This window comes from Setaria viridis, chromosome 9 (assembly GCF_005286985.2).
Source record: "Setaria viridis chromosome 9, Setaria_viridis_v4.0, whole genome shotgun sequence".
In the NCBI taxonomy this organism is placed as follows: Eukaryota; Viridiplantae; Streptophyta; class Magnoliopsida; order Poales; family Poaceae; genus Setaria; species Setaria viridis.
This window is the reverse complement of record NC_048271.2, coordinates 31627144-31652643: the sequence shown is the minus strand read 5'-3', so window position 1 is coordinate 31652643 and position 25500 is coordinate 31627144. Positions and strand designations below refer to the sequence as shown.

The 25500-nt window shown below is 44.8% G+C and overlaps 1 pseudogene; it reads left to right on the top strand.

The window, feature by feature from the left end:
- Positions 1–3345: 3345 nt before the first annotated feature.
- On the top strand, positions 3346–4874 carry LOC117836722 (polyubiquitin-like; annotated as a pseudogene).
- The last annotated feature ends 20626 nt before the right edge of the window (positions 4875–25500 follow it).

Genomic DNA, 25500 nt, shown 5'->3' with positions numbered 1-25500 from the left:
TGCGGTCTTATTAAATTGCACAAATCCGGCGCAATGGTACAGGGTGAGCAATCCCCGTTCCATTTATCACACCAGAAAAGGGCTAAATTGTCATCTCCGATTTGGACCTTAATGGAAGCCTGAAAGAGATGCTGTAGCACCCTGTCGTTCGCAAACTGAAGCTGCAGGTGTTTCCAGGGTCTGCTATCCTCTATTTTCTGTAACCAGAGCCAGCGTATGCGCAAAGCCTGAGACATGAGCCTGAGATCGGGAATGCCAAGTCCTCCCAGATGAGTTGGCCTACAGGCTGTCCAAGCCACCAAGCATTGTCCCCCGTGTGTAGATGGTTTAGCTGCCCAGAGAAAGCCACGCCGACGTTTGTCAATCTCATGGAACACCCAATCTGGAACTTTCAGAGAGATCAGTGTATGTGTGCATGAGGAGCTCATTACTGCCTTCACCATAGTCAAACGGCCAGCTTTGTTCATGAGACTTGCCTTCCATGTTGGCATGCAGTTTGCAACTTGGTCCACTAGTGGCTGCAAATGTGATTTCTTGAGCCGTCCCACTGTCAACAGGAGTAATCCCAAGTACTGAATTGGAAACTCAGTAACTCTAGCCGGCATAGTGGTGCTGATTTGCTGCAGTTGTGCGTCAGAGCAAGCAATGGGGGCTATCTGACTTTTGTTCAAATTAGTATTGAGGCCTGAAGCGTTTCCGAAGAACTTGAGGATTTCTCTAATAGTGATCATGTCTTGGACAACAGGCGCAGCAAAGAGCACCACGTCGTCAGCGTAAAGCGAACACTGATGATGTATGGCTGTGTCTGCCGGTGCAGTTAGGACCCCTGCAAGAGCTGCCTGCTTGATCAGTCGTTGAAGCACTTCCATCACGATGATGAAGAGCATTGGAGACAAAGGGTCTCCCTGCCTTACTCCTCTTGCATTCTTTATGAGACGTCCTGGGCTTCCATTCAAAAGAACTCTGGTCGAGGCAGTGGAGACCAGTGAAGCTATCCAGTCACACCATTTGGTCCTGAAGCCCACAGCTTGCAGAACTTGGAGGAGGAATGCCCAGCTGACCGTGTCGAACGCCTTTTATATGTCAAGCTTGATTAGCAGTGTTGGTTTTTTCTTGCGGTGCAGGGTTTTAGCTGCTTGCTCGACAAATTTAAAATTGTCGTGAATGGACCGCTTTTGTATGAAAGCACTTTGGTTAATGTCGATGAGGCGCTCTAGCTCAGGTGCAAGGCGATTGGCCAGTAACTTTGCAATGAGTTTTGCAAAGCTATGGATCAGGCTTATAGGCCTATAGTCGCCTGGATGCTTTGGTTCGGCTCCTTTAGGAAGCAAAGTGATCAATGCACCATTTAGCCTTCGCAATTGCGCACAGTTGTTCCTGTACAATGCATTGAAAGCTGCCATCACATCCTCTTTGATCACCGGCCATGCAGCTCGATAAAATTCAGCTGTGAAGCCGTCGGGTCCCGGGGCTTTATCGTTTGGTAGAGATCTAATTGTGTTCCAAACTTCATTTTCAGAGAAGGGCACCTCAAGGTGCTGAAGGTTGGCCTGTTGCATGCCCAAGGCCACAAGGTCGATGAACTCACTTCTTTCCACAGCTGTACCCATGATGCTCTGAAAGTGAGTAAAAAGCATTGCCTCCTTTTCTTCCTGTGTAAAAGCTGTGTATTCTCCTTGTTGCAAGCTTGCAATGAACTTCTTTTTGATACGGTTGCTAGATTGGATGTGGAAGAGCTTCGTGTTTGCATCGCCATCACGCAGAAAGTTGATGCGGGATCGCAGCCTTGCCATGGTCCTTTCCAAAGATGAAAGTCCTAAGATTTTCATCTTTAGTTCTGTCCTGAAATCAGTTTCTTGCTACGTGAGCTGTCTGTGCTCCTGGGCTCTGTCTAACCATTGCACTACTGTCCTAGCGATGAGCAACTGAACCTTGATTTGGCCAACATTACGCTGGCTCCAGCTTTGGAGCTCCCTTGACGTGTTCTTGAGCAAGATATCCATTCTGGTGAAAGGATCCGTCACATGTTCAGGGCACTTCCACCCCCTCTGGATCGCGCTATCAAACCCCGGGATCTTAATCCACCAATTTTCGAAGTGAAAACGACGCTTGGCATGGAATGCGGCATTCGTGGCCAACAGGAGTGGACAGTGATCAGACATGTCTGAGGATAGAGCTTGCAAGAAGCAGAATGGGAAGGTTAGCTCCCAGTCAATTGTGATGTCAAAGGCATAAGTTTGCCAAGGAATATACGCTACCGATATACCCATGGACAGTTGAATCATTAATCACTTTGAAAATAATAGAGATAAGAGATACGGGCATATGAGTAGCAACACACGAGCTTATTTTCTTACAACAGAATAAATGTGAGAAGAATTCTTCATCTAATCCGACAGGAAAAAGCCACATAATTCCAATAGGCCTTACTAATTTATTTTATAACACGGGCTTACGGGCACAAAAACAGTCACCTTGAGTTTCAACGAAACGCACATACGCTATGTATCCTAAATTGGCTGTCACAGGCTTAATATAAAATTTAAAATTTTAATAGCAGCAGTTGGGCTGGGCTCGAATCTCGTCATTCTCTTACGTGACCGGTCTGTTTCAACGTCAGCCCAGTAAATCCAAAAGTAACCTAAAAAAATTTCCCTGATTACTCTCGCTTTCAGGAGTTGAGATCTGAGACGTCTATTGGATCCATCTACTGTAGCAGGCTAGGTTAAAATAAAATTCTCCAGGGTTCAAACTAGCCGCGGCCGCGACGTCCTCCTGCGACAGACGGCGCAATCGCGTTAGGTCATCGCCGCCGACGAGGTGCGCTCCTCCTCTCCTCTAACCCCCTCGCATCGTGCAGACGTCGGCAATCTCACCGGCGCACATGCATTAATGAATTTGTATCGAAGACTTTTGTTTCTCTTGCACACAGTTTTCCTATTACTCTGCAACAGCAAGTTTGGGACACACCTGATCGATGCCCATGTTTAACTTCAAGATATTCTTTTGTCCGCTCCAACTAGATCTATGCATGTCTTTTGAGTTAACATTATCTATCTGTTAATTGTGTTGTGTTACGTTAATATGCATGGTGGATCAACCAAGGTAGGCATTCCTTTTAAGTACAATTCAGGCTATTCGTTTGCTCGTGTGTGTGCAGTAGGAGATCACACTAATTGTTCCTCGTGTACGTCTTCTCTTGCCGTTTGGTTTGATATTTGATAATGCTTTTCCAGGGTGATTGCTATCACAATACAACCTGAATCTACAATCATTAATTATTCTGAATTTAATGATGACTATAACTTTGGGCCATTATTCTAACATATTTGCTGCTGCGTTCAGATGCAAATATCTGTGAAGGGCCTCCGTGGCGAGACCGTCACCTACAATGTGGAGTCCTCTGACACGATTAAAAGCATCAAAGGAAAGATTCAGGACAGGGATGGCATCCCCTGGAGAGAACAGCGCCTTATATGGGGTGGCAAGCAGCTTGAGGATGAGCACACATTTGGTTCTTACAAGATTGAGAAGGAGTCCATGCTACGCCTCAGGCCCGTACCAAAATTTTGGAGGCCTGGTGCGAAATACAAAATGAGATCCTATATTAAAAAATATGAATAACCAAAACATATTTAGATTTCATATTTCATTATATAACTCCATATGTTTTGCAATACTAAAAACTAGCATAAGCATTTCATGCTAAATGAGTAAAGAGTGAATCTTACCGACGTTCCTCTGTTGGCTCTGGGCTGTGGGCTTTGGAACATAGAAGAAGCGCATGTGGGCTTTGGAACATGGAAGAAGAACGTGGAAAGAGGTCAGCCAGCACTTAGGTGGTGATTAACTGCTCATTAGGCGGCCCTTCAATCTAGCAGGCCCGGCGCTGTCGCGCCGTTTGCACCGTATAATGTACGGGCCTGCTACGCCTTACACTGCGCCTTCGTTGTGGACCTTGTCCAAGAAATATTCAAGTGAAGATGATCACTGGCAAAACCATCACTCTCCAGGCGGAGCCATCGGACACCATTAACAAACCTCTTGGCAAAGATTCGTAGCCACCAGAGGCTCCTTTTTGATGGCAAGCAGCTTGAGGAAAAACTTACAATTGCACATTACGGCATCCCAGTAGAGTCTACCATTTATGATGATTTCGACATGCAGATCTTCGTGAAGATGCCCAGTGGTAAGACCATCATCCTCGAGGTGGAGCCATCAGACACCATCAGCAGTGTCAAGGCAAAGATACGGGACCAGCAGAAGATCATCTTTAACGGCAGGAAGCTCAACGATAACAGCAAACTTGTGGATTACGACATTCAGAAAGAGTCCACCCTGCACCTTGACCTTTGTCAGAATGGTGCCATGCAGATTTTCGTGAAGGCGCTCCCTAGCAAGGACATCAGCCTTAAGAAGGTTCGCACAATGGAAACAATGGGCAATGTGATGGCGAAGATTCAGGCCCAGCAGAGGCTTATCTATGAAGGCAAGCTGCTTGAGCATAGGAGGACGCTTGCCGACTACAACATCCAGACAGAATCAACCCTGTTCCTTGACTGTGGCATGCAGATTTTTGTGAAGACGGACAATGGTGAGACCATCCCTCCCGAGGAGTCGAGGTGGAGCCATTTGATGACACGATCAACGATGTGAAGGAAAAGGTTCAAGTTCAGCAGAAACTCAACTTTGATGGCAAGAAGCTTGAGGATGAGCGGACACTTACCGATTACAATATCCAGGGCAAGTTCACCCTACAGCTTGATGGTTAAACTTGGTGTCGTTTTATGTTGCGTTATGTTGCCTAGTTGCCTGGACCACAGCCTGCAGACCAACTGATTTTGGGGGTCTGGGAATTACTGATCTTCGTCTTGCCTCCTTTGCCCTAAGACTCAGGTGGCTTTGGTTGCAAGGACCGACTCTAGCAGACCCTGGAGCCATATGCAATTGGACTTTGGACAAGATCCTGTACTGCAACAGATGTTCCATGCATCCATTGAAGTTCAATTGGGAGATGGGAATTTGGCCTCATTTTGGACAGATAGATGATTTGGGGATTCTTCTCCTTGTACCATGGCACCACATCTCTGCAAACTTATAAGGCCAAAAATCAGAAGAAAGCGAACTGTCGCTGAAGCTCTGCATCAAAAGCAATGGATCAGGGATATTGTCGGATTTGCTACAGTACAGGCGCTATCACAGTATGTTCAGCTTTGGCATGCGCTCAGCGGGATTCAGTTAGCCACAGGGGTTGAGGATATTGTGTCTTGGAGATGGAATCCCTCTGGCAACTACACCGCTAGATTGGCTTACAGGGCCTTCTTTCAAGGAGCGACCAAATTTGCTGCATACAAGATCATTTGGCGAGCTTGAGCGCCTCTGAAAATTAAATTCTTCATGTGGCTAGCTGTTAAGGATCGGCTCTGGACATCTGAACGGAGGCGCCATCGGGGACTGCAAGCTCATACTGCCTGCGCTCTATGTGAACAAGAACCGGAAACATCACATCATATCTTCACGAAATGCCGGTTTACACTGCAGGTTTGGCAGGCCATTAGATCAACCCTGAACATTCTGAACCAGCCTCCTGCGCAGGAGCTCAGCATCATCGACTGGTGGCTTCACAAGAGGAATGGCCTGGATGCTCTGAAGAAGAGAGGATTGGATTCGGCATTTATGCTAATCTCATGGAGCATTTGGAAGGAGCGTAACAGCAGGGTGTTCAACAGGTCGCTGGCCAAGCTTCATGGACAGTTGGTCCGGGAGATTACTGAGCAAGCTCATTTGTGGTGTAGTGCTGGCGCTAAGCATCTGTCACTCCTTCGATGGCTGGGGGCAGTAGGCCTGCTAGGCGCTTAGTTCTTTGTTTCTTACTGCTTGCTCATTGCTCTTTGGTTGTGGTGTTATGTCTCTAGGTACAACATTTAGATAAGATAATCCGTGTGCGTGCGCCCGGTTGGCCCACATTGTATTTTAACGTTCGATCGTTATTTCTTCTTAATACAAAGATACGCAGCTCTCCTGCGTATTCTCGAGAAATGTTACGTTATGTCTTCCCTCTTCTAGGCGTCCTTGTCATTGTCTGGTTGAAATCATACCACGACCGTGCTCGTTTGCTTTTCTAGCATCTGACTATCAAGTGAGATTATCGTACCCATTCTGGTAACAGTAACGTTTCTGAAGTCTTCCCCGCAGAGATGTAGGTTGAAGATTTGAGAGCAAACAGTGTGCAACATAACATGGAGTGTTTATGAAAATTTTGGATTTGAAAGTAATTTTTATTATTCCTAGACAAGTAAATAAGAAAATGAATTGAGTTTTGTTGAAATTTTTGAAAAATATCATATTTTTAGTGTAATTAAAAGGATGCTAAAAAGTGACATGTTACACATATGGTAAGACTGGAGCAGAGCTGAAGGTTCTAAGCCGAGGAGCAGTGCTAAAGCTGCTGGAAACTTTTGATTTGAGGTATGTACCTTTGATGATGTGGACCTTGACTTTGAAAGAAACTCATACTTAGGGTTGATAGTGGTCAGGATAACACCAATATTGTTTTCACTTTTACATTTCAATACGAAAACAAAACAATTCAGAAAAGTCGGAAACGAAAACGAAAACGAACACGAACTTATGGGATATCGAAAATGAACTAATTCGATCGGGAACATGTAGAACACGGTCAGAATACGAAAAAGCAAAACGGGAACACCGACCTGTAGAACCTAGTTGAGCATAACAACATGCCGACAGCCCGATACCGACACAGCCACACACGATCATGCACAGTGCACTTATACACATACATTGAAACACCATTCACCGATCAAGCAATCACCAATTCACCATGACAAATAGGCAACAGGTCTAAATAGCATAAGTGCACAACATATTGTCTGATTGTCTCACACAATCACCTTGTCACACTGACACACAGGCATTCAGCAGTTCAGCACACTTGCAAAAGCACAGCACTAGTGCACAACGCACAAGCAGAACACCACCATCCACCACACGTCCACAAGACCACGAGCACAGAAGCTGTTACAATACTGTGTTGCGACTTCATGGTTCTTAAACCCAGTTGTCCCATTATGTCCTTCAGCTGTGTACCTTTGCTTGCACTTTGGGAAGAATTTCCATAACTGCTCATACTTTTGTCCATTCACCTCTACCTCAACTTTCTTTGTAAAGTACTTCCAGTCCTCTTGCCAGTGAGTTGAGCTTGCTCTTGGTCTTTGCCGGACGCATGAAGAAAGAATGATTTTTGACTGCAGATGATCACTGTTGGCTTGGTAAAGAAGATGAAGAGGATGAAACGATTATATAGTGATGTTTGCAAGATAAATCCTGAAAAATGAGGAGGACGCTATCGCAAAATTTAGGAAAGGAGTGATGATTGCAGCAACGACTCTTTTGGTTTTGGAAGGATATCGGCTCGAGACCTGTGAAGGTGCTCACAAGAGAAGAGAATTTTGGCACATAATATTATATTTCAAAATTGGGGGGCATGTGTTGACACCGGTTTTTAACCAGAGTCAACCAAAGAAGATAAGGTTCTAACAGCAGATCAAGGAGAGAGAAGGAGCATGTTGATGACCCTGACCAAGGCCAACCATGGAAGACTGAATCCTAGAAGCTGATAGAAGACCGAAAGGGATCCGATCCGAAGCGGAAACGACTCCACCAAATAAGGGAAAGTATGGAGATTTATCTTTAGTAGTTTTAGATTAGTTTGTACCGATTTATGTCGTAACCGACTAGGATTTTAGCTTACTCTAGGGTATAAATATAAACCCATGAGCCTTGTAATGAATAATCATCAAGCAATCAATACAACCTTTTGGCGTCATGCCGCCAAAATCCTAGGAGTAGGAGTAGTAGAAACCAGCGAGTTTCTTCTTATGCAGGGCTGCATCGGCTTCGATTCAAGGCGAGCTTATAAGTACCATCACCTAGTCATTACGTTATCTGGATCCGAACTTTCTAGGTATCGTCCAATATTCTGATCTTTTACCATATGGCTAGTTATCGAGTTAACTTAGATTGCAAATAGAACTTTCTAGGCTTTGTCCAATATTCTATTTGTCTTTGACTTGATCACAGTTATCGAGTTGTTTGGTTTTATTAAGTTGCATCGTATTGATCTCTTAGTTTTATCAATAGCTCACAGTTATCAAACGGCTTAGGTCTAATTAGATTATCTTTATCAGCTCCTTAATCTTGTTTAAGCGTTCACCAGTTATCTGATCGTATCGGCTGGTTAGATTTTGCATACTTTACTTGCTTTATATATGCTAGGTCCGATAGATCTTTACTCCTGCCCCTCGTATTGCTTGCCGTTGAATACTTAACATCATAACGCTACTATTAAGAGTCGATACATCGGCTGGCTTGCTTGCTAGGCAAGATGACCAAGACGCCTTTTACAGGATTTCCTGAGAGAGCAGTAGACTTGTTGGAACTCGTACATAGTGATGTATGCAGACCAATGAGCACGACGGCTAGAGGAGGATTCCAATACTTCATAACTTTCACTGATGATTTTAGTAGATATGGCTATGTCTACTTGATGAGGCACAAGTCTGAAACCTTTGAAAAGTTCAAGGAATTTCAGAATGAAGTTGAAAATCAGCGTGGCAAGAAAATTAAGGCCTTACGATCTGATCGTGGAGGCGAGTATTTGAGCCACGAGTTTAGCAATCATCTAAAGAGTTGCGGAATTGTTCCACAACTTACGCCGCCTGGAACACCTCAGAGAAACGGTGTGTCTGAGCGACGTAATCGAACTTTGTTAGACATGGTTCGATCAATGATGAGCCAGTCGGACCTACCGTTGTCATTTTGGGGATACACTCTAGAAACAGCAGCTTTCACACTTAATAGGGTACCATCTAAATCCGTAGTTAAGACACCATATGAGATATGGACTGGAAAGGTTCCTAGTTTGTCTTTTCTAAAGATTTGGGGATGTGAAGTGTTTGTCAAGCGACTTCAGTTGGACAAGATCACACCCAAGTCGGATAAGTGCATTTTTGTGGGATATCCAAAGGAAACTTTGGGATATTATTTCTACAACCGATCAGAAGGCAAAGTGTTTGTCGCTCGGAACGAGGTTTTCCTAGAGAAAGAGTTTCTCAAAGGAGAAAAGAGTGGAAAGACAGTGCATCTTGAAGAAGTTCAAGATGAGCCGATCGGGCAAGAATCAATGAGTGATGCTAACGTAGCAGAACAAGTTGAGATACCCATGGCAAGAGAAGCACCGCCACAACCACGAAGGTCGGCAAGGCTCCGCGAAATGCGGGAAATATTATTGTTGGACAATGATGAGCCTGCGACATATGCAGAAGCAATGATGGACCAAGACTCCAAAAAATGGCAGAGTGCCATGCAATCCGAAATAGAGTCCATGGGAGACAATTAAGTTTGGAACTTGGTTGACCCGCCTGATGGTGTTAAAGCCATAGAGTGCAAGTGGATCTATAAGAAGAAAAAGGACATGGATGGAAATGTTCACATCTATAAAGCACGACTTGTCGCAAAAGGTTTTCGACAAGTTCAAGGAGTTGACTACGACGAGACCTTCTCGCCCGTAGTGATGCTTAAGTCCATTCGGATTATTCTAGCTATAGCTGCATATTTCGATTATGAGATATGGCAGATGGATGTCAAGACAGCTTTCCTGAATGGAAACCTAGCTGAGGACGTGTATATGATACAGCCCGAGGGTTTTGTCGATCCGAAAAATGCTGGAAAGGTATGCAAGCTTCAGAGATCCATTTATGGATTGAAGCAAGCATCTAGGAGTTGGAACATTCGTTTTGATGAAGTGGTCAAAGGGTTTGACTTCACCAAGAACGAAGAAGAGTCTTGTGTTTACAAGAAGGTTAGTGGGAGCTCTATAGTATTTCTAATCTTATATGTGGATGACATATTACTGATTGGAAATAACATTCCTATGCTTGAGTCTGTAAAGACTTCACTGAAAAATAGTTTTTCGATGAAGGACTTAGGGGAAGCGGCATATATTCTGGGTATTAAGATCTATAGAGATAGATCAAGAAGGCTTATAGGTTTAAGCCAAGATACTTACATTGACAAAGTGTTGAAGCGGTTCAGCATGGAAGAGGCAAAGAAAGGGTTCTTGCCTATGTCACATGGCATACATCTCAGCAAGACTCAGTGTCCTTCGACTGCTGATGAGTGGGATCGCATGAGTAGAGTACCATATGCCTCGGCTATTGGATCTATCATGTATGCAATGATAAGTACTCGCCCAGATGTTTCATATGCGCTAAGTATGACAAGCAGACACCAATCTGATCCAGGTGAGAGTCACTGGACAGCGGTGAAAAATATTCTTAAGTACTTGAGAAGGACTAAAGATATGTTCCTCGTCTATGGAGGTGAGGAGGAGCTCATTGTAACAGGTTACACCGATGCTAGTTTCCAAACCGACAGAGATGATTCAAAGTCACAATCAGGATTTGTGTTCATGCTAAATGGTGGTGCTGTTAGTTGGAAGAGTTCCAAGCAGGAGACGGTGGCCGATTCTACGACAGAAGCCGAGTACATCGCGGCTTCGGAAGCCGCGAAGGAAGGTGTTTGGATAAGGAATTTCCTCATTGAGCTTGGTGTGTTCCCGAATGCGTCCAGCCCATTGAATCTCTACTGTGATAACAATGGGGCAATTGCGCAAGCAAAGGAGCCAAGGAACCACCAGAAGAACAAACACGTAATACGGCGATTTCATCTCATTCGAGACTTCGTTAACCGGGGTGAGATCAAGATATGCAAAATACACACGGATCTGAACATTTCTGATCCGTTAACAAAACCACTCCTGCAGGTTAAGCATGATGCATGTAAGAGCTATGGGTATTAGGTACCTTCTAGATTGACTCTAGTGCAAGTGGGAGACTGTTGCAGGTATGCCCTAGAGGCAATCATAGAGATGATGATATTCCATTTGTATCCATGATTTGTATATTGTGTTCATTGAATATCCATTAAAGGCTACTTGAATTGATTTGCAATTATGTGAATTGTATGTGAAACTCTTTACTTGTATGGTTATTCTAAAGTTGTCCCTAGTCGGAGTTCATGTGAGGACACACATGAATATTAGACTAGCACATGTATTAGTTGATGACTATGTTTCACAAGTCATGGACATGGAGATGTTGAACTAATAATGTGGACACATGTGGAGACATGTGCTAGGACTGACCCAACACGAGAAGTAGTTCTCTCTTTAAACAACATATACGCTTTGTCCTTAGACCTGAGACTGTCGCATGTATTCTAGATGTGGATCGACCTACTTAGGGGCTATCAAACGCTACGCCGTAACAGGGTAGTTATAAAGGTAGCTTTCGGGTTTGTCAAGAAGCATGCTATGAGACATGGTCAGTCAAGATGGGATTTGCCCCTCTCTGATTGAGAGTGATATCTCTGGGCCCCTCGAGTGATCGGATCCGAAATTGCATGGCCATGCTACGTACGGTTAAGAGTTAACCTACAAAGGGATTCCGAATCACAGGATCGAGAAAGAGCGGTCGGCTTGAAGCTAGACCAAATATCGTGAGGCAAAGGGAATAGCATGTATATTATGTTGTGATGGTTTGTCTGATATGATCTTCGTATGCGTATAGGAGTTGGCACATCTTGCTAGAGGCCGCTACCAACTATTGGGCTGAGTAGGAGTACTCGGGCCATGTCTATACGTATCCGAACCCATAGGGTCACACACTTAAGGGGCTGGAAGCCCAATTCGGATCTGATCCGAGTTGGATTAGGTTTAGGAGTACTAATGGGCCTCGGATCCAGAGGCCCATCAGGAACCTCTATAAATAGAGGGGTGGGGGCGCCCTAGGGTTCACACCTTTTGGCGAAACACACCTGCCGCGCCTCCCACGCCCTCGCCTGTTGCAACTCGCGATCTAGCAATCCGGCTTGCAACGCTTCCTCCCTGCACGTGTGGATACCTTGGAGGTGTTGCGCCTGCAGCACTTGGACGAACCATCGACGAGCCGCCGACGAGCCGACGACAAGCCGCGGCACCGGAGGCGATCTTGCTGCACGTGGACGAGCTGCTGGACGTGATCGACTACGTACGACTACGTTGATCGACTACGTACGACTACGTGATCGTCTTCACTGCATCGACGCATATCTACATCTTCCGCACCAGTAGTGCGTCGAGTGGTAATCCCGTGATCCTTATACGGCAGTTCTTCCTGGTTATACGCGGTAGAAATTTTGATTTGCGCTAGTGTAGCCTACCTCGTATCCCGACACTTTTGTCGCGTTGTGAAGTCCATGTGGGAACCACTTTGAAGTCGAAATTGATTTGGATGCTGACTGGGGCCGTCGGATCCGAAGCGAGTCCGACCCTGAGTCCAGGGGTCGGCTGAGCCCGACCCTGTGAGGGAGTAGCTCCGCCTCGCCCGACCCCGAGTGGAACTCCGCCTCGCCCGACCCCGAGTCCTGGGGTCGGGAGAGCCTGGCCCTGTGGGAGGGTAGCTCCGCCTTGCCCGACCCCGAGGCCTGGGGTCGGCAAAGCCCGACCCTGTGGAAGGGTAGCTCCGCCTCGCCCGACCCTGAAGTAGGCTCCGCCTCGCCCGACCCTCCGTGCTGGGGTCGGCGGAGCCCCACCCTTGAGCGAGGTGTTGGAGTAGTCCGAGGCGAAGTCGAATCCGACGCGTAGTCGAACTTGAGCTTGTTGACTTTGAAATCTTGATTTTTTCTGGTCACATCTTCTGGTTTCTTCTCCTGAGAGTCGACGATCTAGCGCCGAAACGATCCCGAGCCTTCGGCAATGCAGAGCCAGGATCCGAAAACGAAGGTGGCGCCGGCTTCGATGAAGAAGACGGGCCTGATGATGATTTTCGCCATTGAGTTCTCACTGAGAAACTCGACGAGTTCCTTTACCTGGCGCGCCAGCTGTCGGTGTTTTAGACCGGCAACCCGCCTAGGGGGTACCCTAGGTGGTCTTTTGTGCGGTAAGGGTCGTCGAGAATCAAGGAATCAATGGTGACGTAAGGAACACGATTTAGACAGGTTCGGGCCGCTAGATCGCGTAATACCCTACGTCCTGTGTGTTGGTTTGTATTGATGTATGTTCTGGTTCTTGAGGGATCTGTTTTGAGGGGGGTCCCTGCCCGGCCTTATATACCCGGGAGGGCAGGGTTACAAGTCTGAGCCCTAGTCGGGTACTATTATAGAGTTCTACTCGGTATCGGACCGAGTAGTTTTCCATAAACATACAAGACTAGTCCGAGTAGGATACGCCCATCCTTGTTCTTGATCACGTCCGAGTACGTCCCTTAGTGGGCCGTCCAAGGCCTACTCGTGGGTCTGGGGAGTAGTCCCGACAGCTGCAGCTTCAGACGAAAGAAGAGGAGGATGATAACTACATTCCGGACTGGGCTGCTGGCTAAGCTTTTGTAGATACTACAATGGGCGAGACTGATGAAGATGAGTTTGCAGTAGAAGACCCTATTGATGATCTTGGTCAGGTGCTACGGGATGCACACAGAGATTGTGGACTGAGAAGGAAGCAGAAAAGTTGCAGCGCATGATAGATGATCACAAAAAATTGTTATACCCAGATGGCAAGCAGGGGCATAAAAAACTAGGTACCACACTAGAATTTCTGCAGTGGAAGGACAAAAATGGTGTGTCCGATGAGGCATTTCAGGGGATATTGAAAATTGTCAAGAACAATCTTCCCGAGAATAATGAATTGCTTCCCACAACATATGAAGCTAAATAGATTGTTTGCCCTCTGGGATTTCCCTATAATACCATGTTTGAAGCGTTTATTCATAAACAAGGCGAATGCTAAGTTGATGCGATGGCACAAAAAAATGCAAGCAAGATGAGATGCTAAGACACCCCGCGGATAGAGCCCAATGGAGATCAATTGATAGAGCATTCCTGGACTTTGAAAGTGATGCAAGGAACATAAGGTTTGGTTTAAGTACTGATGGATTCAATCCATTCGGTGAGTTGAGTAGTGGTCATAGTACTTGGACTGTGACCCTAAGTATGTTCAACCTTCCTCCTTGGCTGTGCATGAAGTGGAAGTTCATTATGATGCCGGTGCTTATTCAAGGCCCAAAACAACTCGGCAACGACATTGAAGTGTACCTAAGATCGTTGGTTGAAGAACTTTTACTGCTCTGGAAGGTAGAAGGTGTACATGTGTGGGATGAGGATAAACAAGAGAACTTTCACCTACGAGCATTGTTGTTTGTGACCATCAATGATTGACCTACGTTGCGTAACCTTCCGGGACAGACAAACAAGGGATATCGGGCCTGCACCCACTGTTTCGACGACACAGTCAACATGTATTTGAAGCATTATAGGAAGGTCATGTATATGGGCCATCGTCGATTTCTTCCTGCTAACCACCCATTGAGAAAGAAAGGGATGCATTTCAAAGGGGCACCAGACCATCGTAAAAATTATGCACACCGTAATGGAAAGTGTGTCTTTGAGATGATAAAGGATGTAAGGGTAGTCTTTGGAAAGGGTCCTGGTAGCGACCCTGTTCCAAACGATGATAACGAATATGCACCCATGTGGAAGAAGAAGTCAATATTTTGGGAGATACCTTAATGGGAAATTCTAGAGGTCCACAACGCAATAGATGTGATGCACCTGACGAAGAATCTTTGTGTGAACGTGCTAGGCTTCATGGGTGTTTATGGGAACTCAAAAGATACATTGGAAGTATGACAAGACCTGAAACGTATGAAGCAACGAGATGACCTCCATCTGAAAAAGAGAGATAACACATAGTAGTACTTACGTCCTGCCAGTTGCACTCTCAGCAGGGAAGAGAAGGATAGCATGTTTGAATGCATGAATAGTATCAAGGTTCCATCTGAGTACTCCTCAAATATAAATGGAATAATAAATATGAAAGAAAAGAAGTTCACAAATCTTGAGGCCCATGACTGCCACATGTTAATGACCTAGTTGCTTCCGGTTGCACTGAGGGGTATTCTACCAGAGAATGTCTGATTGGTGCTCGTAAAGCTATGTGTGTTTGTTAATGCGATTTCACAGAAGGCAATCGATCCAACCAAGCTAGTAAAGCTACAGAACGATGTGGTACAATGTGTTGTCAGCTTTGAGTTGGTACTTCCACCATCCTTCTTCAATATTTTGACGCACCTCCTGGTTCACCTAGTCAAAGAAATTACTATTCTCGGTCCAATATTCCTGCATAATATGTGGCCTTTCAAGAGGTTCATGTCAATCCTAAAAAACTATGTTCTTAATCATGCCCGTCCAGAAGGAAGCATCGCCAATGGATATGGAACAGAGGAGGTCATTGAGCTTTGTGTTGATTTTATTGACTCAATTAATTCGATTGGGGTTCCAACTTCACGCCACGAGGGGAGGCTGCGTGGAACGGGCACCCTTGGAAGAAATCAAGTTTGAACAATGATACTGAATTGTTCCATAAAGCACACTTCACTGTTCTGCAACAATCATCCTTTGTGGCTCCGTATATCGAGCAACACAAGCAGATTCTATTTTCCCAATACCCGATGAAATCAGATGCCTGGATTATACGTCACATGGATACTTTTCCCTCTTGGTTGCGACTGCTGGAGGTATGCCCTAGAGGCAATCATAGAGATCATGATGTTCCATTTGTATCCATGATTTATATTGTGTTCCTTGAATATCCATTAAAGGCTACTTGAATTGACTTGCAATTATGTGAATTGTATGTGAAACTCTTTACTTGTATGATTATTCTAAAGTTGTCCCTAGTCGGAGTTCATGTGAGGACAGACATGAATATTAGACTAGCACATGTATTAGTTGATGACTATGTTTCACAAGTCATGAACATGGAGATGTTAAACTAATAATGTGGGCACATGTGGAGACATGTCCTAGGACTGACCCAACACGAGAAGTAGTTCTCTCTTTACACAACATGTACGCTTTGTCCTTAGACCTGAGATTGTCGCATGTACTCAAGATGTGGATCGACTTACTTAGGGGCTATCAAACGCTACACCGTGACAGGGTAGTTAAACAGGTAGCTTTCGGGTTTGTCAAGAAGCATGCTGTGAGATATGGTCAATCAAGATGGGATTTGCCCCTCTCTGATTGAGAGTGATATCTCTGGGCCCCTCGAGTGATCAGATCCAAAAATGCATGGCCATGCTACGTACGGTTAAGAGTTAACCTACAAAGGGATTCCGAATCACAGGATCGAGAAAGAGCGGTCGGCTTGGAGCTAGACCAAATATCATGAGGCAAAGGGAATAGCATGTACATAATATTGTGGCGGTTCGTCTGATATGATCTTCGTGTGCGTATGGGAGTTGGCACGTCTTGCTAGAGGCCGCTACCAACTATTGGGCCCAGTAGGAGTACTCGGACCATGTCTATACGTATCCAAACCCATAGGGTCACACACTTAAGGGGCTAGAAGCCCAATTCGGATATGATCCGAGTTGGACTAGGTTTAGAAGTACTAATGGGCCTCGGACCCAGAGGCCCGTCAGGAACCTCTATAAATAGAGGGGTGGGGGTGCCCTAGGGTTCACACCTTTTTGGCGAAACACATCTGCTGCGCCTCCCACGCCCTCGCCTATTGCAACTCGCGGACCTAGCAGTCCGGCTTGCGATGCTTCCTCCCTGCACGTGTGGATACCTTGGAGATGTTGCACCTAAAGCACTTGGTCGAGTTACCGACGAGCCGCCGATGAGCCACGACAAGCCGCCGACGAGCCACAACGAGCCGCGGCACGAGGACGATCTTGCTGCACGTGGACGAGCTGCTAAGGAGCTGTTGGACGTCGATGTGATCAACTACGTACGACTACGTTGATCGACTTCGCTGCATCGACGCGAATCTACATCTTCCGCATCAGTGCGTCGAGTGGTAATTCCGTGATCCTTATGCGACAGTTTTCCTGGTTTACACAGTAGAAATTTTGATTTGCGCTAGTGTAGCCTACCTCGTATCCCTACAGTGGTATTAGAGCCGTAGCTATTTTGTTTTGGATTCGGGATGTGCGCATATGGAGATATGCGAGTTTTCCGTTTGATCTATGTCCTGGTTTCGTGTTCTTGCTGCAATGGTTGTGTAATGACATACTGCTACCGGTCGGTTTCCGCCATCGGAGTTAAGTGATACACGTAATGCCAGTTGCAGCGAGCGAAGATCAATGTGATTGGTCGAATCGAGATCCAGGTTCATACGCCAGGCGCATGAGATGCGCAACAGTAGATTGGATCTATTGCCGGGTCAGTATTTTGCCATGTGCGTGTGCTTCGGTAAAACAGCCGTAACTTTTTGGTAGGATCTCGGATCGGGGCGAATTTTATATGAAAATTGATCTACAAAAAAAGTTACACATGAAATTCAACCTCTTCGCCATTTTCAGTGAAATTAGATTTCCCAAATTCAGCTTGGAAGATGGAGTTTCGAGCCTCCGAAGTTTGGAACGTTAGAACACCTAACTCTGTTTTGCAGGATGTATGGATCTTGTGATCAGTATGGCCCCCTTGTGTATGTGATGCATGTGTGTGACTCATTCTGACCTGCGTGTCGCACATACGGCAACACGGCTGGAGCCATATGTGTTGTCACTTTAATGTATTTAATGGTCTGCGTACCAATCTGTGATGATCCAAGCAACTATGTAATCTTCATTACTAGCTTCTTTACTAGCTATTAGGCGTAATAGCATGTTCTAGTTCTTGGAGGACTCATCACCAGGAGGATGGCGCACATGGAACATGGAGATGGAGATCACCATGGTGAACAGGTTCTGTGGAGATGGAGATCACCATAAGAAAACGGGCCATACTGTGTCACAACTGTGTGAATGTTATTCTGTTTATGTTTTACTTTCTACATGCTGTGATGTTAGAAGTAGAACGATCCCTCACAAAGTTTAAGTTAGTATGCCCTCCTAACTAAAACTTGCAATGTCCCATGTCTTGTACAATTAGTGGTGGGTCTATGAAATTAGAGTGCCACTAGTTTTCCTTGACTAGACGGGTTTGTGTCGGACACTTACACGCATAAGGGTTGGTTTGCTTAACAAGGTTATCTTAATGGTTAAGGACTTTGGGGCGTAAAGGTTGGGCGCCGAGACATGGAGATGTCACCCAACAACAGGAGTCATATGTAATATGATTAGCAAGAAGTTGCTTACCGATCTACCTTGTTTGCTAGCGGTGATGCTAAAACTCAATAGTGGACTTATTAGTTGTGGATCCTGAATCACTAAGTATCAATAGAGGGATATTGATTTTAGTGGGAGTAGATTCTGTTAAAAAAGTTTAATGTGATTTGCTCTATCATGGATACGTTTCTCTTAGTGTATTTTGCATTACTTTTGTTGTAGATTAAATGGCACCTAGCAGCACTACACCGTTTGCTTTGCGTTTGGTCCTTGAGAAGGACAAGTTGAATGGAACAAACTACTCGGATTGGATCCGTAACCTGAGAATTGTTCTCAGGGCTGAGAAAAAGGAAGATGTTCTAGACAACCCACTACTAGAAGAACTTGCTGATGATGCACCTGCTGCTGTTAAGAATGCTTACAAGAAAGCATGTGATGCTAACCTCGAAGTAAGCTGCCTTATGCTTGCCTGCATGGAACCCGAGCTGCAGATGCAGTTCGAAACAAACCATGAGGCGCACGATATGATCGTGGCGCTTAGAGACATGTTCCAAACATAGGCCAGGACTGAAAGGTTCAATGTGTCTAAGGCCTTTGTGGAGAGCAAGCTAGCAGAAGGCGCAGCAGTAGGACCACACGTAATTAAGATGGTTGGTTACACTCAACGGTTGGAGAAGCTAGGCTTCCCACTGGGCCAAGAGTTGGCCACTGATTTCATTCTTTCGTCTCTTCCGCCTAGCTATGGGAACTTCATCTCGAACTACCATATGCATGGGACGGAGAAGGATCCGAATGAGCTGTGTGGCATGCTTAAAACAGCAGAGGCTGACATTAAGAAAAGCGCTAGTACTAGCCATGTGGTGGCTATATAGAACAAGCCTAGCTTTAAGAAGAAGGGCAATTCTTGGAAGAAGAAGGGCAAGGCTGGAACGTGCAAGCCAAACCCAGTGCCCAAGGTTAAAGCTGGACCTGGACCTGCTTCAGACAAAGAGTGCTTTTAATGTCATGAACTTGGTCACTGGAAGAGAAACTGCAAGCAGTACCTAGCTTCGTTGAAGAATGGCGGAAGTAAGAGTACTTCCACCTCAGGTACGCTTGTTGTTAATGTTATAGACAACATATTTCTCGCTGATACAATTATTAATTCTTGAGTATTTGATACCGGATCGGTTGCTCATATTTGCAATTCGATGCAGGGAATGATAAGAAGTAGAAGCGTTGAGAAGGGAGAAGTTGATTTCTGTGTGGGCAATAATGCAAGAGTTGCTGCGTTGACCGTCGGGACGATGCAACTCCACCTCCCGTCAGGATTTATTATAGAGTTGAATAATTGTTATTTCGTTCCTAGTTTAAGTCGAAATATTTTGTCTCCTTTATGCTTGATGAAGGATGGTTGTTCATTTGCGAGTGAAAAACAATGGTTGTGTGATCTCTAAGAATGATATGTTTATGGCTTTTGCACCCATTGTGAATGGATTGTTTGTTTTAAATCTTGATGGTTCACTTGTCTGTAATGTAAGTGCTAAAAGGCCTCAGCCTAATGATTTGAGTCCTACCTACTTGTGGCATTGTCTTTTGGGTCATATAAGTGAAAAATGCATGAAGAAGCTCCATTCTGATGGACTTCTAACTTCGTTTGATTTTGAATCATACGAGACATGTGAGGCTTGCTTGCTAGGCAAGATGACCAAGACGCCTTTCACAGGATTTCCTGAGAGAGCAGTAGACTTGTTGGAACTCGTACATAGCGATGTATGCAGACCAATGAGCACGACGGCTAGAGGAGGATTCCTATACTTCATAACTTTCACTGATGATTTTAGTAGATATGGCTGTGTCTACTTGATGAGGCACAAGTTTGAAACCTTTGAAAAGTTCAAAGAATTTCAGAATGAAGTTGAAAATCAGCGTGGCAAGAAAATTAAGGCTTTACGATCTGATCGTGGAGGCGAGTATTTGAGCCACGAGTTTAGCAATCATCTAAAGAGTTGCGGAATTGTTCCACAACTTACGCCGCCTGGAACACCTCAGAGAAATGGTGTATCCGAGCGACGTAATCAAACTTTGTTAGACATGGTTCGATCAATGATGAGCCAGTTGGACCTACCGTTGTCATTTTGGGGATATGCTCTAGAAACAGCAACTTTCACACTTAATAGGGTACCATCTAAATTCGTAGTTAAGACACCATATGAGATGTGGACTGGAAAAGATCCTAGTTTGTCTTTTCTAAAGATTTGGGGATGTGAAGTGTTTGTCAAGCAACTTCAGTCGGACACGATCACACCCAAGTCGGATAAGTACATTTTCATGGGATATTTCAAGGAAATTTTGGGATATTATTTCTACAACCGGTCAGAGGGCAAAGTGTTTGTCGCTCGGAACGGGATTTTCCTAGAGAAACAGTTTCTCAAAGGAGAAAAGAGTGGAAAGACAGTGCATCTTGAAGAAGTTCAAGATGAGCCGATCGGGCAAGAATCAATGAGTGATGCAAACGTAGTAGAACAAGTTGAGATACCCATGGCACCGCCACAACCACGAAGGTCGGCAAGGCTCCGCGAAATGCGAGAAATATTATTGTTGGACAATGATGAGCCTGCGACATATGCAGAAGCAATGATGGACCCAGACTCCGAAAAATGGCAGAGCGCCTTGCAATCCGAAATAGAATCCATGGGAGACAATCAAGTTTGGAACTTGGTTGACCCGCTGATGGTGTTAAAGACATAGAGTGCAAGTGGATCTATAAGAAGAAAAAGGACATGGATGGAAATGTTCACATCTATAAAGCACGACTTGTTGCAAAAGGTTTCCGACAAGTTCAAGGAGTTAACTACGACGAGACCTTCTCGCCCGTAGTGATGCTTAAGTCCATTCGGATTATTCTAGCTATAGCTGCATATTTCGATTATGAAATATGGCAGATGGATGTCAAGACAGCTTTCCTGAATGGAAACCTAGCTGAGGACGTGTATATGATACAGCCCGAGGGTTTTGTCGATCCGAAAAATGCTGGAAAGGTATGGAAGCTTCAGAGATCCATTTATGGATTGAAGCAAGCATCTAGGAGTTGGAAAATTCGTTTTGATGAAGTGGTCAAAGGGTTTGACTTCACCAAGAACGAAGAAGAGTCTTGTGTTTACAAGAAGGTTAGTGGGAGCTCTGTAGTATTTCTAATCTTATATGTGGATGACATATTGCTGATTGGAAATAACATTCCTATGCTTGAGTCCGTAAAGACTTCACTGAAAAATAGTTTTTCGATGAAGGACTTAGGGGAAGCGGCATATATTCTAGGCATTAAGATCTATAGAGATAGATCGAGAAGGCTTATAGGATTATGCCAAAATACTTACATTGACAAAGTGTTGAAGTGGTTCAGCATGGAAGAGGCGAAGAAAGGGTTCTTGCCTATGTCACATGGCATACATCTCAGCAAGACTCAGTGTCCTTCGACTGCTGATGAGCGGGATCGCATGAGTAGAGTGCCATATGCCTCGGCTATTGGATCTATCTTGCATGCAATGATAAGTACTCGCCCAGATGTTTCATATGCGCTGAGTATGACAAGCAGATACCAGTCTGATCCAGGTGAGAGTCACTAGATAGCGGTGAAAAACATTCTTAAGTACTTGAGAAGGACTAAAGATATGTTCCTCGTCTATGGAGGTGAGGAGGAGCTCGTTGTAACAGGTTACACCGATGCTAGCTTCCAAACCAACTGAGATGATTCAAAGTCACAATCAGGATTTGTGTTCACGCTAAATGGTGGTGCTAGTAGTTGGAAGAGCTCCAAGCAGGAGACGGTGGCCGATTCTACGATAGAAGCCGAGTACATTGTGGCTTCGGAAGCCGCGAAGGAGGGTGTTTGGATAAGGAATTTCCTCATTGAGCTTGGTGTGTTCCCGAATGTGTCCAGCCCATTGAATCTCTACTATGATAAAAATGGGGCAATTGGGCAAGCAAAGGAGCCAAGGAACCACTAGAAGAACAAACACGTAATGCGGCGATTTCATCTCATTCGAGACTTCGTTAATAGGGGTGAGATCAAGATATGCAAAATACACACGGATCTGAACATTTCTGATCCGTTGACAAAACCACTCCCGCACGCTAAGCATGATGCGCATGTAAGAGCTATGGGTATTAGGTACCTTCTAGATTGTCTCTAGTGCAAGTGGGAGACTGTTGGAGGTATGCCGTAGAGGCAATCATAGAGATGATGATATTCCATTTATATCCATGATTTATATTGTGTTCCTTGAATATCCATTAAAGGCTACTTGAATTGACTTGCAATAATGTGAATTGTATGTGAAACTCTTTACTTGTATGGTTATTCTAAAGTTGTCCCTAGTCGGAGTTCATGTGAGGACACACATGAATATTAGACTAGCACATGTATTAATTGATGACTATGTTTCACAAGTCATGGACAGGGAGATGTTAAACTAATAATGTGGGCACATGTGGAGACATGTGCTAGGACTGACCCAACACGAGAAGTAGTTCTCTCTTTACACAACATGTACGCTTTGTCCTTAGACCTGAGATTGTCGCATGTACTCAAGATGTGGATCGACTTACTTAGGGGCTATCAAACGCTACACCATGACAGAGTAGTTAAAAAGGTAGCTTTCGGGTTTGTCAGGAAGCATGCTGTGAGACATGGTCAATCAAGCTGGGATTTGCCCCTCTCTGATTGAGAGTGATATCTCTGAGCCCCTCGAGTGATCGGATCTGAAAATGCATGGTCATGCTACGTACGGTTAAGAGTTAACCTACAAAGGGATTCCGAATCACAGGATCGAGAAAGAGCGGTCGGCTTGGAGCTAGACCAAATATCGTGAGGCAAAGGGAATAGCATGTACATAATATTGTGGCGGTTCGTCTGATATGATCTTCGTGTGCGTATGGGAGTTGGCACGTCTTGCTAGAGGCCGCAACCGACTATTGGGCCGAGTAGGAGTACTCGGGCCATGTCTATACATATCCAAACCCGTAGGGTCACACACTTAAGGGGCTAGAAGCCCAATTCGGATATGATCCGAGTTGGACTAGGTTTAGAAGTACTAATGGGCCTCAGACCCAGAGGCCCGTCAAGAACCTCTATAAATAGAGGGGTGGGGGCGCCATAGGGTTCACACCTTTTTGGCGAAACACATTTGCTGCGCCTCCCACGCCCTCGCCTCTTGCAACTCGCAGACCTAGCAGTCCGGCTTGCGATGCTTCCTCCCTACACGTGTGGATACCTTTGAGGTGTTGCGCTTGCAGCACTTGGACGAGCCACCGACGAGCTACGACGAGCCACCGACGAGCCACGACGAGCCGCCGACGAGCCGCCGACGAGCCGCCGACGAGCCGCGGCACGAGGGTGATCTTGCTGCACGTGGACGAGCTGCTGAGGAGCTGCTGGACATCGACGTAATCGACTACGTACGACTACGCTGATCGACTTCGCTGCATCGACGCGAATCTACATCTTTCGCATCAGTGCGTTGAGTGTTAATCCCGTGATCCTTATACGACAGTTTTCCTAGTTTACGCGGTAGAAATTTTCATTTGCGCTAGTGTAGCCTACGTTATGGGTAACTCCACGATTCACGAACAACTAGCTTGGTTAGCCAGGGGACCTTCTAGCACAATCGTGAAATTCCAAGGTTACGAGATAAATGGTTATACATTTTACACGAGAACCCAAGACCAGAAAAACACGAACTAGAATAGTGGTGCCTGCATAGATGCCATAGACAGCAACAGGAGCAAGGACTCGTATTATGGTTTCATAGAGGAGATCTGGGAACTCGAATACGGACCACTGAACATCCCTCTATTTTGTTGCCAATGGGTGAAACTAACTAGAGGTAGCATAACCAAAGATCAGTATGGAATGACAATAGTGGACCTGACCAAAACTAGATACAATGATGAACCATTCTTCCTTGCTAATGATGTGCATCAGCTTTTTCATGTGAAGGACATGTCTAGCAAACCGAAGAAAAATTCAGAAGAGCCATGGGAGCCAAAGCGCCACATAGTTCTTCCTGGTATAAGAAAAATCGTGGGAGTCTAGGACAAAATAGACCAATCTAATGGTTATGATCAGTTTGATGGCATGCCTCCATTCGCTGTTGAAGTTGACCCAAGCATCATGCTAGCCAAAGAAGAGGCTTCATACTTACTCCGCGATCATGACCAAGGAACTTTCGTCAAAAAGAAGTTTTTTAACGTTACATTGTAATGCATTAAATATGCTTCACTTTTATGTAATGTTATATGGCCATCAGAACCATATCTATGATTTCATGTGTGTTTAAATTGTAAAGTTACATTGTAAAGTTCTATGGTTTCATGTACTACGTGATACAATTTTTAATTTAACGTATCTATGATTTCATGTGTGTTTAAATTAGTTGAGGTGAAGATTTATTCCATCAATATGAACAATGTTAACCACATACATCAATTGAATTTTTCACGTGTTAAAATTATTTAATTGAATAGTTCGTTGATGATAGTGATGCATTAAAAATTATTTTAGAAACTAAAACAACTAGTATAGAATTAATGATTGATTAATATATTTTTGCATGTTTGAAATATGTAAAGTTTTTATTTTTTCTTTAACAAAACTAGTTGAAAACATATATAAATTTGTGTGTTTAAATTACTTGAGATGAAGATTTATTCGATCAATATGAACAATGTTAACCACATACATCAATTGAATTTTTTGCGTGTTGAAATGATTTAATTGAATAGTTTCTTGATAATAGTGATGCATTAAAATACTTATTTTAGAAACTAAAACAACTAGTATAGAATTAATGACTTATTCAAACTTATTTTAAATATACCTGCTAATTTAATATATTTTTTGCACGTTCGAAATATGTAAAGTTCTGATTTTTTCCTTCCTAAAATTCAGTGAAAACATATATAAAATCTATTTGCAAAAAATAGGCGGGAGACGAGTAATCAAAAAGGGCCTTTAGTCCTGGTTACAAATTGCAGCCGGGACTAAAGCCCCCCTTTTAGTACCGTGCGAAACGCACCCTTTAGTCCCGGTTGCAAATTGCAACCGGGACTAAACGCATCCTTTAATCCCGTTTGCAATAAAAGAACCAGTCGTCTTCTCCCCTTCCCCATCTCCAACACTTAGCAAAAATCCAAGATCCTGCTGCACGTCTTTCTCCATCGCTCGTTCGCCGCCCCGCCATCACCCTGACCACAGTCCTCCTCGTCGCCCGCCACCCCGGCTGCCGTCTCCCTCGTCGCCCGCCACCCTGGCTACCGTCGCCCACGTCTCCTCCATTGCCCGCACCTC